We start from the raw sequence: 14,628 nt of genomic DNA on the forward strand, positions 1-14,628 counted from the left end.
TATATGAAAGATAAAAAACATATTACTTTTTTATAAAAGGATGACTAAGTTTTCTATTGCTTTATGTACAGTAATTATATGCAATAAATCATTTTTTTTTTTCATGTATAACATTTGTTTTCAATTTTAACTAGTATAAAAAACTATTATTGAAAAAAAATGAATACACTTCTAAGAATAATTCGACAGATGTTTGAAAATTAAAAGAACAATTTGTTAAAAGAGGCATCACGGACTGTCTTTGGCATTAATAGCTTTATATATATACGAGATACACATGCAAGTACATCAACCAAAGCCAAATATTATCGAGCTAGAAACGACTATAATACTAATAATTTAATAGACAATTTGGCATTAGAGTTAACAGTTAGGCACCATCTCTTGATAAATTTAATAATTATTTAAAACGATAATATTCGGCTTTGGTTGATGTATAGCTTTAAACATATTGGATGTAGTAAGGATGTTTGATTAATTACATTCAAGTACTTTGGATGATGTCTTTGTTGGGCAAGACATTTTTGTATTAATATAAAAAAATTTTTTATAGCTACAAGCTACAAATTTTTTATATAAAAATTTCTTGTCCAACAAAGACAATAATACATCATCCAAAGTACTTGCATGTATAATTTATGTAAAAAAAAAAAAAAGCTATTAATGTCAAAAGACGGTCCACTTAATGTGTTATTTATAAGGAATTAATTTTTATAATACTAAAAACATAAAGTAATCCTTAAAAATTAATTTACTAAGCTTAAAGTCCCATTAAACTTAGTTCTAAAAGTTATATAAGCCTTTTGTTTAGTAAGTACTTTCAAAAAGTTTCAAATCCCATCTTCACAATTGTCTGCTTTATAATTTGAATAATTTTGATTCTCAAATTTCAGGTCTTAAAAAATTAATTAAAACTGCAAATATTTAAAATGCAAAGTTTGTACAACAATACTTTAAAAGAAGTTTTAAATATTTATATATTATAAGATCATAGTAGTTATTTAACAAAGTCAATTTGTTAAAAAAATATTTAATATTTTCTTTAACTATATCACAAAAAAAATTTCAGTGCAAAAAAATACCAAGTTAAAAAATGAAATTATTAAAAAAATGATACTGAATGAATGCTAAGCTACATATTTAATATATGATTGTAAGAAATATAAATAATTGGAATCATTTGACAAAATTTGATACGATTAAGTATCTAATAGTTGCTGAAGCCAGTTACAATTGAAATAATTTAAATCTACTGGAGTATGGACAGGGATTAAATATGGCTTGGAAAACTTTCTTCAAAAGAAAAAAAATAATTTATATAGAGAAAATTGGTACCAAACATTTATCAAATATAAAGTTTAAAATACTGATAGTTTCAATTATATTTTGAATTAATTCTATATTTTTTCTACACATAACCATACCTCCAAATATAAAATATTAAATTTTTTATTTAACCTCAGTCCATTCTTTCCAACTACATAGTACAGTACACTATACTTCAATATAAGAATTACAAATAGAGATGAAAACATTTAGTCATAGTATGTGCCTAACTGATGCAGCATCCAGATAATATAAACATATCAGGTTAGTCTCTTTCTACATGCTGAAATGTGCTGTTATCATTAAAATATTTTTGAAATAGCAAAAACAGAAAATTAACACAGAATGTCAAATTTGGTTAAGTTTGGAAAAAATGTTTCCAGATAGACTGACAAATAAAAATAATACTGAGATAGCCATTCTTCCAATGAAGAATTTTTCTAATAGATTCTAGTGCCCAACAGGAAAGAATGCTAAGATCAGTTATAAAACTGATTTTAATACTAAATGTTGTTGCTCTCTTGAACTGAGAAAAATACTCCCAAAAAACTGTTGAATAATTCTCTTTAACACATTGACTACCAACAACAAATCATCTCACAATTGGCAATCGAACAACAGGCTCCATATACGAGAAATATAATTATATTAATATAATGTTGTCTGGCGTGTTTTGCCAGATATAATATCTATTTACTACAGGAATAGTTGTAACTAATTAGTGGATGTCAGGAATGAGAACAATACATCGACTGATTATAGAAAAACTATAAAGAAGTTAAAAATATGATATGAGTATTCTGTTTCAATTGCCAGATATGAATATTATCATAGTAAATATACTAAATGAATGACAAATCAATTTAGTGCCATTAAAGGAAAAGTTTATTGAAAAAATATTAAAAAATAAAAAATCATATTTATTTATATTACCTGAACAGTAGTATATTCCTAAATACCTTATATATCTTACTCTTATCTAAATTTGTTTATAAAATTTGAAATGAATCCAACACTCCCATAATCCTTCAAAAACCAGACATATTGGCAACTTTTACCATAAGAAATGATGGAGATTCTTAATTTTTGGCACCTCATTGAAATTTTTACATACAGGTATCCCTTACACAACATGGCATTTCTATAACATGGTTTCACTCTAACATAGTTCAAGAATTTGGGAAATCCTCCATACAAAATTTCACAAGTTTTAAGTGCAAACTAAACTCCATTATTTGATATTTTTTTTATGCATATTGTCTCAAATTTGCCAATGGATTTTAGAATATTAAAATCTTCAATTTGTTTTGTGTCTTACATCAGGTTAATCTAATGAAAATTGATAGTGCAATTTTTTCTACCTTATCCTGGCTTTCCTATCAACCAGGTGTCGTCATTGCTTTCAGACTCTAGCCTTTAAGACTGTCACAGTGTTTTATTTTTATTATTATAAATTAAATAAACTTTACTAAATATAAAGATCAAACATATTTAGATAAGTAATCATTTGTAAAAATGACAAATTATAGTAGTATCTTGGTACTCAAAACTGTTCCCAGCTTGAACAATTTGACATTCAAACAAATTCTGCAATAAAAAAAAATATCACTCAGTACCTGACTGAACAAACACATGTTAGAACAAATTTGAGTAATAACATTATTTTTATTTTGTCATCTAAAAAAATTTTTATGACAAAATTTTAAAAAATCTTTCTGATATTTCTGATCAAGATCAACAAAAAAAAACTCAAAAGATGATGATACTTTGTAAAAACAAAACATCCTTGTTTAACTAAAATTAATATTAAACACGTAATACAATATTTTTAATTGTGATTATTAATTAATTATTGATTAAAAATAAATTATTGATTTCTTTAATAAACATATATGTTTCTTAGTAACGAAAAAGAATAGTACACTTTTGCTAACTTCTGGAACATAATCCTGTTTTTCATTAGTACTTTGTTTTGTATAGCATGAATTCAAACAACACGGCACTTTTTAGAAATACAGTATAACCTCGATTATCCGGACCTCTATTATCCGGATTGTTCAAAATAAACAAAAATTTTATGAATTTGCTGATTTGCACTTGGGGAATTACGATACTGTTTATATATGTGATGGAATGCATAACTTTTTTTTGTTTTAACAACGTCTCACCCGGCACAGTGGTCGTAAACTCTTAAATATATTTTCTAACGGAACCACATAAATTCCTGACTTCTCAAGGGTGGAAAGCTTGTCTCGATCATTGCAGGAAGCAGTACCACAAATGCGCCGTATTACATCATACTGTATTCGTAACATTGCACGTAATTCAAACCGTTGCGGAATCGAATGGAAAACTTAAATATATTTTGCATCGTAATAAAAATATAACTTGACACACATATTTATAAATAATTTTATTTTCAAATTACATCATTTCTATGACCAAGGGCGGCGTAAGGCATGGGCAACGTGGGCCACCGCCTACGCCTCGCGGTCCGAAGGTTTATGCATTACTTAAAAGCCGCGAACGCGACGAAAAAACTTTTACTCGTCATAAAACAATAAATAGTTTGTCAAATTTTTATTCATAAAAATGCAGTTTCAACTGCTTTTTATTTTATAAAATCCGTCTTCTTGTGCCACCAGAGGGCCTTTTAAACAATAGGTAGTCTGTGAGCGTTGGTCAGTAGTAGTCCAAATTCAATACGAACGTTTGTTTCTTGAAAATCTGATCATGATTTAAATACAGTATTTACTTTTAATATTATCGATATGTCATCGAAAAGAAAACGTGTTGTATTATCATTAAAAGACAAATTAAAGTATTTGTTTCGATTATCCGGATTTTTCCTTATCCGGACTACCTTCATCCCCAATTAGTCCGGATAATCGAGGTTCTACTGTACTACTACTGTGTTATACAAGGGATACCTGTATGTTTAAATAGTGTTATCTATCATAAGATCAGTAAATGTATAAACTATCATTTTCATGAGCTTCAAAATCTAACATAACACAAAGCAAATAATGCTTTTAAGTGTTTAAATATTATCAGTGGTTCTTGAAGTATATTCTATGGGTCACTAGTGATCTGTGATCATGTACCAAGAGGTCTACAGACTAACCTAGTTGTTTTTCCAAAATGCAACTCTATATTGTTTAGACTGAAAAACATTTTTGTGTGTCACATCTCTTACATTAGGTTATCGATATTGTGCCAAAATATTTTGTCTATCATTAGCTAAAATGATACTTACAGGATAAAAGGAAGACAAGAGCATAGGCAGTTTACAGTACATATGTAACTCAGTTTAAGGAATCCACAGACTGATATCTTTGAGAACCACTAATCTAGATAAATAAATTATTGTTTTGCCTATGTCTTGCCAATGTTTGAAGAATGACTCAAACAGGTAAAATATTTTAATTTAAATATAAGCTTCTTGCCTCCAATGAATTACTTAATTACCTCAAACTTCCAATTGGTGGATATAGAAGACTTATCAAACTGTATTGGAGCAACAAAATAATTGAGTTCCCATCATTAAAAGACTAATTTTTATCCATGAAATGCACTTTGATCATTCACAGACCTTCTTCAGCCACTTTTATATTGATACCTACAAAATTAGATTTGCAAATTGCAGGTATCAATATAAAATTGGCTGAAGAGGATCTATGTATGACTGAAATAAATTCCACAAATAAAATTAGTATTTTCATTATGTGAACTCAATTATTTTGTCACCTCAATATGGTTTGATAAATCCCCTACATCTCCACCAATCAGAAGTTTGAGATAATTAAGGAGATAAAATATTTATTTTGCATGATATAGAGCAGGAGTCATAAACTGACTGCCCATGGTCCAGATACAGTCTGTTAAGACTTCATATACAGCCCATGACCTTGATGATTTCTTTTCTAACAATCTATGTTTCTAACATCTTGCCAGGATTAAAACAGAAACAATTCAAACTTCTAACTGTTGAATAGGTTGTAAAGGCCAGGCAACAAAAGGGCCTTTGTTAAATCCTTTTTTTAGTTTATATGATATTCTATTTGGTTTACCAAATAATAATGAATAAGGCCCACATCTTATATAAGTCTATTTGACAGGCCCTTTGATATATTTGAGTTTAAGATCCCCAATATACAGAATGGGTGGAAAGTAACTAGCATTGAGAAATCTCTATAATTTCTATATTTCTAATGCAAAGATGATTAAAATTACTTGACATGTACTTTATTAAATGAAAATATAGGTGAATACCTAAAAATTCAAGGTAGGCATTGGCAACCTCCATCAATTTCCTCAAACAACCAAGAATTGTGATAAATGGCTACTTTTCTACAGATCCAAAACCAAACTTGTGATCATTAGATTCAAATGACAATTCTTGACTGTTTCCAGATGGATTGTGGCATGACATCTCTTCGCCATACATCATCTCTATACCACAACCACTGATTTCCACATCTCATATTATGCAGTGATCTGAACTCTCCTAAACAGACACGCAGTTGGCCATTTTTTTGCCAAGGCACATTCGGCCTCTCTGATCACTGTACACACTAACAATGCAAGAATTATAAAATTCCATTGATTGATGTAACTACATCCACATACATGTGATTGATGTAACTACATCCACACACAAGTTTTATGATTGCATTATTATTACAAAAATTATAGTGATTTCTTAATGCCTAGTTACTTTCTACCTACCACCTATCTATTGTGTAAATAAACCAAATTGTTTTTTTACACAATATATATTTTCCAAAAACTTTGTGTAAAAGAGCAAAAATACTGTCTATCTAGAAAAATGGGAGATTTTTACTGGCTTTTAAGATCTAGAATCAATGATACAATCAACCAAATAATATAATAGGATAGGTTTAAACAAACTATTTCAATTTAGGTAATAAATCAGAGACAATTGTAACTAACTTAGTGGTGAATTTATTAAATTTTGCTGATATTTACACAAATTTTATTTTTTTATTTGACTTTTTTAATTAAACACTAAAATACCTATAGCTTTTAACACCAAGTAACATAAAAAAAGAACTATTCCATATTGGAAGGATTGAAATGAATTAGATAAAGATAATGCAACAGATGGACAATGTTTCAAGGAGAATGCCTCCTAAGAAAACTTTCTATGAGAAACTGTCCCCTATTTAGGTGTTAGACATGTAAGAAAACATGAAAAACTCCACTTGGCCAGCCCATTGGTCAGGAACCCATAACCATTTTTCAGTGATTTTATCCATTCAGCCTATACTGATGGGCCATATTAAAAAAATCTAGCAATAAGAATTGTGTAACTTTCCAGCTGCATGTGCATGTGTTTTTATTAAAAGAACTTTTATATTATTTAGCAAAATATAAAATTGTATGTGGCACCATCTGTTATCAAATTTTGTTATAAAAATTTTTTATATTTTTTTAATTACTATAAAATGGCAAAAAGCTTAATTTTGAGGGTAGGGGTGAGTTTTATAAAAGAGTAAATATTAATAATGAATAAAATCTTCATTAAATCCTACCCCTCTTGAGATACATGACCCTCCTCTATCTCCCACCCTCTCAACCTTTCATCACCAAAATTTAATAGCATCAATGCCCCTCATATACGAGCCACTATGCCAAATTTTGTTTCTTAATTCTTACCCTAATCCAAGATATTAAGCAAAACAGCCGCCAACACATGCAAACATGCATGTACACACAGAATTTTTTTTTGCTGTTTTTTTACTTTTTTGGATTCAGGAAGTCTCAAAATGTGGAGATTACAAAAACTCTGAGGGTCAAATTTGACATGATTTCCATACTTTCCCTAATTATAATATATACATAATAGCGAGGAAAGTAAAATTGAAAGAACTAATCATATAAATCCTCAAACTTCAAATTAAATTTTTTCCAATTGCTTCAATGATAGGAAAAGTTGGAATGAAAGACTGATTGTCACTATAAATATTCAAATAAGCCATTAAAAAAAAACAGATAAATCTTATCATTTAAATCAAACATGTTTAGTAGCCTTAAATGTAAATTCTAAGAAATTTTTTTTTCCTTTAAAAACAAAAAAACACAATTTTCTAGAAAAGGAGCCAATATATTTTCTTAGTATTAAAGTTAAATGGAAGATTTTTAAAAAGGAAAATTTATTGAAATATGTTAAATCAAAACAAGCATACAGAAAGAGAATTGTTTTTTCCAATCATGTTAAATCAAAATCATATAAAAAGAATTTGTATAAAAACATATACAAGAACTGAATGCATATAATTACAAGTTAAAATATTTATTTATTATTAACTAGTAGCCTGGAACTACTAGTTAATAATAACTAGTAGTTCCTTTTCATGTTTTCTTACATGTCTAACACCTAAATAGGGGACAGTTTCTCATAGAAAGTTTTCTTAGGAGGCATTCTCCTTGAAACATTGTCCATCTGTTGCATTATCTTTATCTAATTCATTTCAATCCTTCCAATATGGAATAGTTCTTTTTTTATGTTACTTGGTGTTAAAAGCTATAGGTATTTTAGTGTTTAATTAAAAAAGTCAAATAAAAAAATAAAATTTGTGTAAATATCAGCAAAATTTAATAAATTCACCACTAAGTTAGTTACAATTGTCTCTGATTTATTACCTAAATTGAAATAGTTTGTTTAAACCTATCCTATTATATTATTTGGTTGATTGTATCATTGATTCTAGATCTTAAAAGCCAGTAAAAATCTCCCATTTTTCTAGATAGACAGTATTTTTGCTCTTTTACACAAAGTTTTTGGAAAATATATATTGTGTAAAAAAACAATTTGGTTTATTTACACAATAGATAGGTGGTAGGTAGAAAGTAACTAGGCATTAAGAAATCACTATAATTTTTGTAATAATAATGCAATCATAAAACTTGTGTGTGGATGTAGTTACATCAATCAATGGAATTTTATAATTCTTGCATTGTTAGTGTGTACAGTGATCAGAGAGGCCGAATGTGCCTTGGCAAAAAAATGGCCAACTGCGTGTCTGTTTAGGAGAGTTCAGATCACTGCATAATATGAGATGTGGAAATCAGTGGTTGTGGTATAGAGATGATGTATGGCGAAGAGATGTCATGCCACAATCCATCTGGAAACAGTCAAGAATTGTCATTTGAATCTAATGATCACAAGTTTGGTTTTGGATCTGTAGAAAAGTAGCCATTTATCACAATTCTTGGTTGTTTGAGGAAATTGATGGAGGTTGCCAATGCCTACCTTGAATTTTTAGGTATTCACCTATATTTTCATTTAATAAAGTACATGTCAAGTAATTTTAATCATCTTTGCATTAGAAATATAGAAATTATAGAGATTTCTCAATGCTAGTTACTTTCCACCCATTCTGTATATTGGGGATCTTAAACTCAAATATATCAAAGGGCCTGTCAAATAGACTTATATAAGATGTGGGCCTTATTCATTATTATTTGGTAAACCAAATAGAATATCATATAAACTAAAAAAAGGATTTAACAAAGGCCCTTTTGTTGCCTGGCCTTTACAACCTATTCAACAGTTAGAAGTTTGAATTGTTTCTGTTTTAATCCTGGCAAGATGTTAGAAACATAGATTGTTAGAAAAGAAATCATCAAGGTCATGAGCTGTATATGAAGTCTTAACAGACTGTATCTGGACCATGGGCAGTCAGTTTATGACTCCTGCTCTATATCATGCAAAATAAATATTTTATCTCCTTAATTATCTCAAACTTCTGATTGGTGGAGATGTAGGGGATTTATCAAACCATATTGAGGTGACAAAATAATTGAGTTCACATAATGAAAATACTAATTTTATTTGTGGAATTTATTTCAGTCATACATAGATCCTCTTCAGCCAATTTTATATTGATACCTGCAATTTGCAAATCTAATTTTGTAGGTATCAATATAAAAGTGGCTGAAGAAGGTCTGTGAATGATCAAAGTGCATTTCATGGATAAAAATTAGTCTTTTAATGATGGGAACTCAATTATTTTGTTGCTCCAATACAGTTTGATAAGTCTTCTATATCCACCAATTGGAAGTTTGAGGTAATTAAGTAATTCATTGGAGGCAAGAAGCTTATATTTAAATTAAAATATTTTACCTGTTTGAGTCATTCTTCAAACATTGGCAAGACATAGGCAAAACAATAATTTATTTATCTAGATTAGTGGTTCTCAAAGATATCAGTCTGTGGATTCCTTAAACTGAGTTACATATGTACTGTAAACTGCCTATGCTCTTGTCTTCCTTTTATCCTGTAAGTATCATTTTAGCTAATGATAGACAAAATATTTTGGCACAATATCGATAACCTAATGTAAGAGATGTGACACACAAAAATGTTTTTCAGTCTAAACAATATAGAGTTGCATTTTGGAAAAACAACTAGGTTAGTCTGTAGACCTCTTGGTACATGATCACAGATCACTAGTGACCCATAGAATATACTTCAAGAACCACTGATAATATTTAAACACTTAAAAGCATTATTTGCTTTGTGTTATGTTAGATTTTGAAGCTCATGAAAATGATAGTTTATACATTTACTGATCTTATGATAGATAACACTATTTAAACATACAGGTATCCCTTGTATAACACAGTAGTAGTACAGTAGAACCTCGATTATCCGGACTAATTGGGGATGAAGGTAGTCCGGATAAGGAAAAATCCGGATAATCGAAACAAATACTTTAATTTGTCTTTTAATGATAATACAACACGTTTTCTTTTCGATGACNCAAAGGATAGTAATTTGAATGTATTACCAAGTAGTTAATTTCTCCAACTTTGAGAATTTAAAATTTAAAAAAGACAATAACAAATGAAGAGAATAAAATGATAAAATCAATTTTAAAAGTAAGATTTTAAAAGATCCAAGTTTATCAATATTATTTGATAAATTACAAATTTATATGAAAGATAAAAAACATATTACTTTTTTATAAAAGGATGACTAAGTTTTCTATTGCTTTATGTACAGTAATTATATGCAATAAATCATTTTTTTTTTTCATGTATAACATTTGTTTTCAATTTTAACTAGTATAAAAAACTATTATTGAAAAAAAATGAATACACTTCTAAGAATAATTCGACAGATGTTTGAAAATTAAAAGAACAATTTGTTAAAAGAGGCATCACGGACTGTCTTTGGCATTAATAGCTTTATATATATACGAGATACACATGCAAGTACATCAACCAAAGCCAAATATTATCGAGCTAGAAACGACTATAATACTAATAATTTAATAGACAATTTGGCATTAGAGTTAACAGTTAGGCACCATCTCTTGATAAATTTAATAATTATAATTTAATTTAATTTAGATGATAATTTTAGAATTACTGGAAGAAAATCGTCCCACTTCAGGCCGAAACTCTAATGCTAAATTGTCTATTAAATTATTAGTATTATAGCCATTTCTAGCCCGATAATATTCGGCTTTGGTTGATGTATAGCTTTAAACATATTGGGTGTAGTAAGGATGTTTGATTAATTACATTCAAGTACTTTGGATGATGTCTTTGTTGGGCAAGACATTTTTGTATTAATATAAAAAAATTTTTTATAGCTACAAGCTACAAATTTTTTATATAAAAATTTCTTGTCCAACAAAGACAATAATACATCATCCAAAGTACTTGCATGTATAATTTATGTAAAAAAAAAAAAAGCTATTAATGTCAAAAGACGGTCCACTTAATGTGTTATTTATAAGGAATTAATTTTTATAATACTAAAAACATAAAGTAATCCTTAAAAATTAATTTACTAAGCTTAAAGTCCCATTAAACTTAGTTCTAAAAGTTATATAAGCCTTTTGTTTAGTAAGTACTTTCAAAAAGTTTCAAATCCCATCTTCACAATTGTCTGCTTTATAATTTGAATAATTTTGATTCTCAAATTTCAGGTCTTAAAAAATTAATTAAAACTGCAAATATTTAAAATGCAAAGTTTGTACAACAATACTTTAAAAGAAGTTTTAAATATTTATATATTATAAGATCATAGTAGTTATTTAACAAAGTCAATTTGTTAAAAAAATATTTAATATTTTCTTTAACTATATCACAAAAAAAATTTCAGTGCAAAAAAATACCAAGTTAAAAAATGAAATTATTAAAAAAATGATACTGAATGAATGCTAAGCTACATATTTAATATATGATTGTAAGAAATATAAATAATTGGAATCATTTGACAAAATTTGATACGATTAAGTATCTAATAGTTGCTGAAGCCAGTTACAATTGAAATAATTTAAATCTACTGGAGTATGGACAGGGATTAAATATGGCTTGGAAAACTTTCTTCAAAAGAAAAAAAATAATTTATATAGAGAAAATTGGTACCAAACATTTATCAAATATAAAGTTTAAAATACTGATAGTTTCAATTATATTTTGAATTAATTCTATATTTTTTCTACACATAACCATACCTCCAAATATAAAATATTAAATTTTTTATTTAACCTCAGTCCATTCTTTCCAACTACATAGTACAGTACACTATACTTCAATATAAGAATTACAAATAGAGATGAAAACATTTAGTCATAGTATGTGCCTAACTGATGCAGCATCCAGATAATATAAACATATCAGGTTAGTCTCTTTCTACATGCTGAAATGTGCTGTTATCATTAAAATATTTTTGAAATAGCAAAAACAGAAAATTAACACAGAATGTCAAATTTGGTTAAGTTTGGAAAAAATGTTTCCAGATAGACTGACAAATAAAAATAATACTGAGATAGCCATTCTTCCAATGAAGAATTTTTCTAATAGATTCTAGTGCCCAACAGGAAAGAATGCTAAGATCAGTTATAAAACTGATTTTAATACTAAATGTTGTTGCTCTCTTGAACTGAGAAAAATACTCCCAAAAAACTGTTGAATAATTCTCTTTAACACATTGACTACCAACAACAAATCATCTCACAATTGGCAATCGAACAACAGGCTCCATATACGAGAAATATAATTATATTAATATAATGTTGTCTGGCGTGTTTTGCCAGATATAATATCTATTTACTACAGGAATAGTTGTAACTAATTAGTGGATGTCAGGAATGAGAACAATACATCGACTGATTATAGAAAAACTATAAAGAAGTTAAAAATATGATATGAGTATTCTGTTTCAATTGCCAGATATGAATATTATCATAGTAAATATACTAAATGAATGACAAATCAATTTAGTGCCATTAAAGGAAAAGTTTATTGAAAAAATATTAAAAAATAAAAAATCATATTTATTTATATTACCTGAACAGTAGTATATTCCTAAATACCTTATATATCTTACTCTTATCTAAATTTGTTTATAAAATTTGAAATGAATCCAACACTCCCATAATCCTTCAAAAACCAGACATATTGGCAACTTTTACCATAAGAAATGATGGAGATTCTTAATTTTTGGCACCTCATTGAAATTTTTACATACAGGTATCCCTTACACAACATGGCATTTCTATAACATGGTTTCACTCTAACATAGTTCAAGAATTTGGGAAATCCTCCATACAAAATTTCACAAGTTTTAAGTGCAAACTAAACTCCATTATTTGATATTTTTTTTATGCATATTGTCTCAAATTTGCCAATGGATTTTAGAATATTAAAATCTTCAATTTGTTTTGTGTCTTACATCAGGTTAATCTAATGAAAATTGATAGTGCAATTTTTTCTACCTTATCCTGGCTTTCCTATCAACCAGGTGTCGTCATTGCTTTCAGACTCTAGCCTTTAAGACTGTCACAGTGTTTTATTTTTATTATTATAAATTAAATAAACTTTACTAAATATAAAGATCAAACATATTTAGATAAGTAATCATTTGTAAAAATGACAAATTATAGTAGTATCTTGGTACTCAAAACTGTTCCCAGCTTGAACAATTTGACATTCAAACAAATTCTGCAATAAAAAAAAATATCACTCAGTACCTGACTGAACAAACACATGTTAGAACAAATTTGAGTAATAACATTATTTTTATTTTGTCATCTAAAAAAATTTTTATGACAAAATTTTAAAAAATCTTTCTGATATTTCTGATCAAGATCAACAAAAAAAAACTCAAAAGATGATGATACTTTGTAAAAACAAAACATCCTTGTTTAACTAAAATTAATATTAAACACGTAATACAATATTTTTAATTGTGATTATTAATTAATTATTGATTAAAAATAAATTATTGATTTCTTTAATAAACATATATGTTTCTTAGTAACGAAAAAGAATAGTACACTTTTGCTAACTTCTGGAACATAATCCTGTTTTTCATTAGTACTTTGTTTTGTATAGCATGAATTCAAACAACACGGCACTTTTTAGAAATACAGTATAACCTCGATTATCCGGACCTCTATTATCCGGATTGTTCAAAATAAACAAAAATTTTATGAATTTGCTGATTTGCACTTGGGGAATTACGATACTGTTTATATATGTGATGGAATGCATAACTTTTTTTTGTTTTAACAACGTCTCACCCGGCACAGTGGTCGTAAACTCTTAAATATATTTTCTAACGGAACCACATAAATTCCTGACTTCTCAAGGGTGGAAAGCTTGTCTCGATCATTGCAGGAAGCAGTACCACAAATGCGCCGTATTACATCATACTGTATTCGTAACATTGCACGTAATTCAAACCGTTGCGGAATCGAATGGAAAACTTAAATATATTTTGCATCGTAATAAAAATATAACTTGACACACATATTTATAAATAATTTTATTTTCAAATTACATCATTTCTATGACCAAGGGCGGCGTAAGGCATGGGCAACGTGGGCCACCGCCTACGCCTCGCGGTCCGAAGGTTTATGCATTACTTAAAAGCCGCGAACGCGACGAAAAAACTTTTACTCGTCATAAAACAATAAATAGTTTGTCAAATTTTTATTCATAAAAATGCAGTTTCAACTGCTTTTTATTTTATAAAATCCGTCTTCTTGTGCCACCAGAGGGCCTTTTAAACAATAGGTAGTCTGTGAGCGTTGGTCAGTAGTAGTCCAAATTCAATACGAACGTTTGTTTCTTGAAAATCTGATCATGATTTAAATACAGTATTTACTTTTAATATTATCGATATGTCATCGAAAAGAAAACGTGTTGTATTATCATTAAAAGACAAATTAAAGTATTTGTTTCGATTATCCGGATTTTTCCTTATCCGGACTACCTTCATCCCCAATTAGTCCGGATAATCGAGGTTCTACTGTA

At 28.3% G+C, this 14,628-nt stretch overlaps 1 protein-coding gene across 1 annotated transcript in view; it reads right to left on the minus strand.

Moving 5' to 3' along the window:
* Positions 1-14,628, minus strand: part of LOC111634128 (transcription initiation factor TFIID subunit 4-like) — a 104,628-nt gene that overhangs the window by 76,149 nt on the left and 13,851 nt on the right. The gene's annotated exons all lie outside the window — the stretch shown is intronic.

This window comes from Centruroides sculpturatus, unplaced genomic scaffold (genome assembly GCF_000671375.1).
Source record: "Centruroides sculpturatus isolate CEXI.00-Female unplaced genomic scaffold, Cexi_2.0 scaffold739, whole genome shotgun sequence".
Classification (NCBI taxonomy): Eukaryota; Metazoa; Arthropoda; class Arachnida; order Scorpiones; family Buthidae; genus Centruroides; species Centruroides sculpturatus.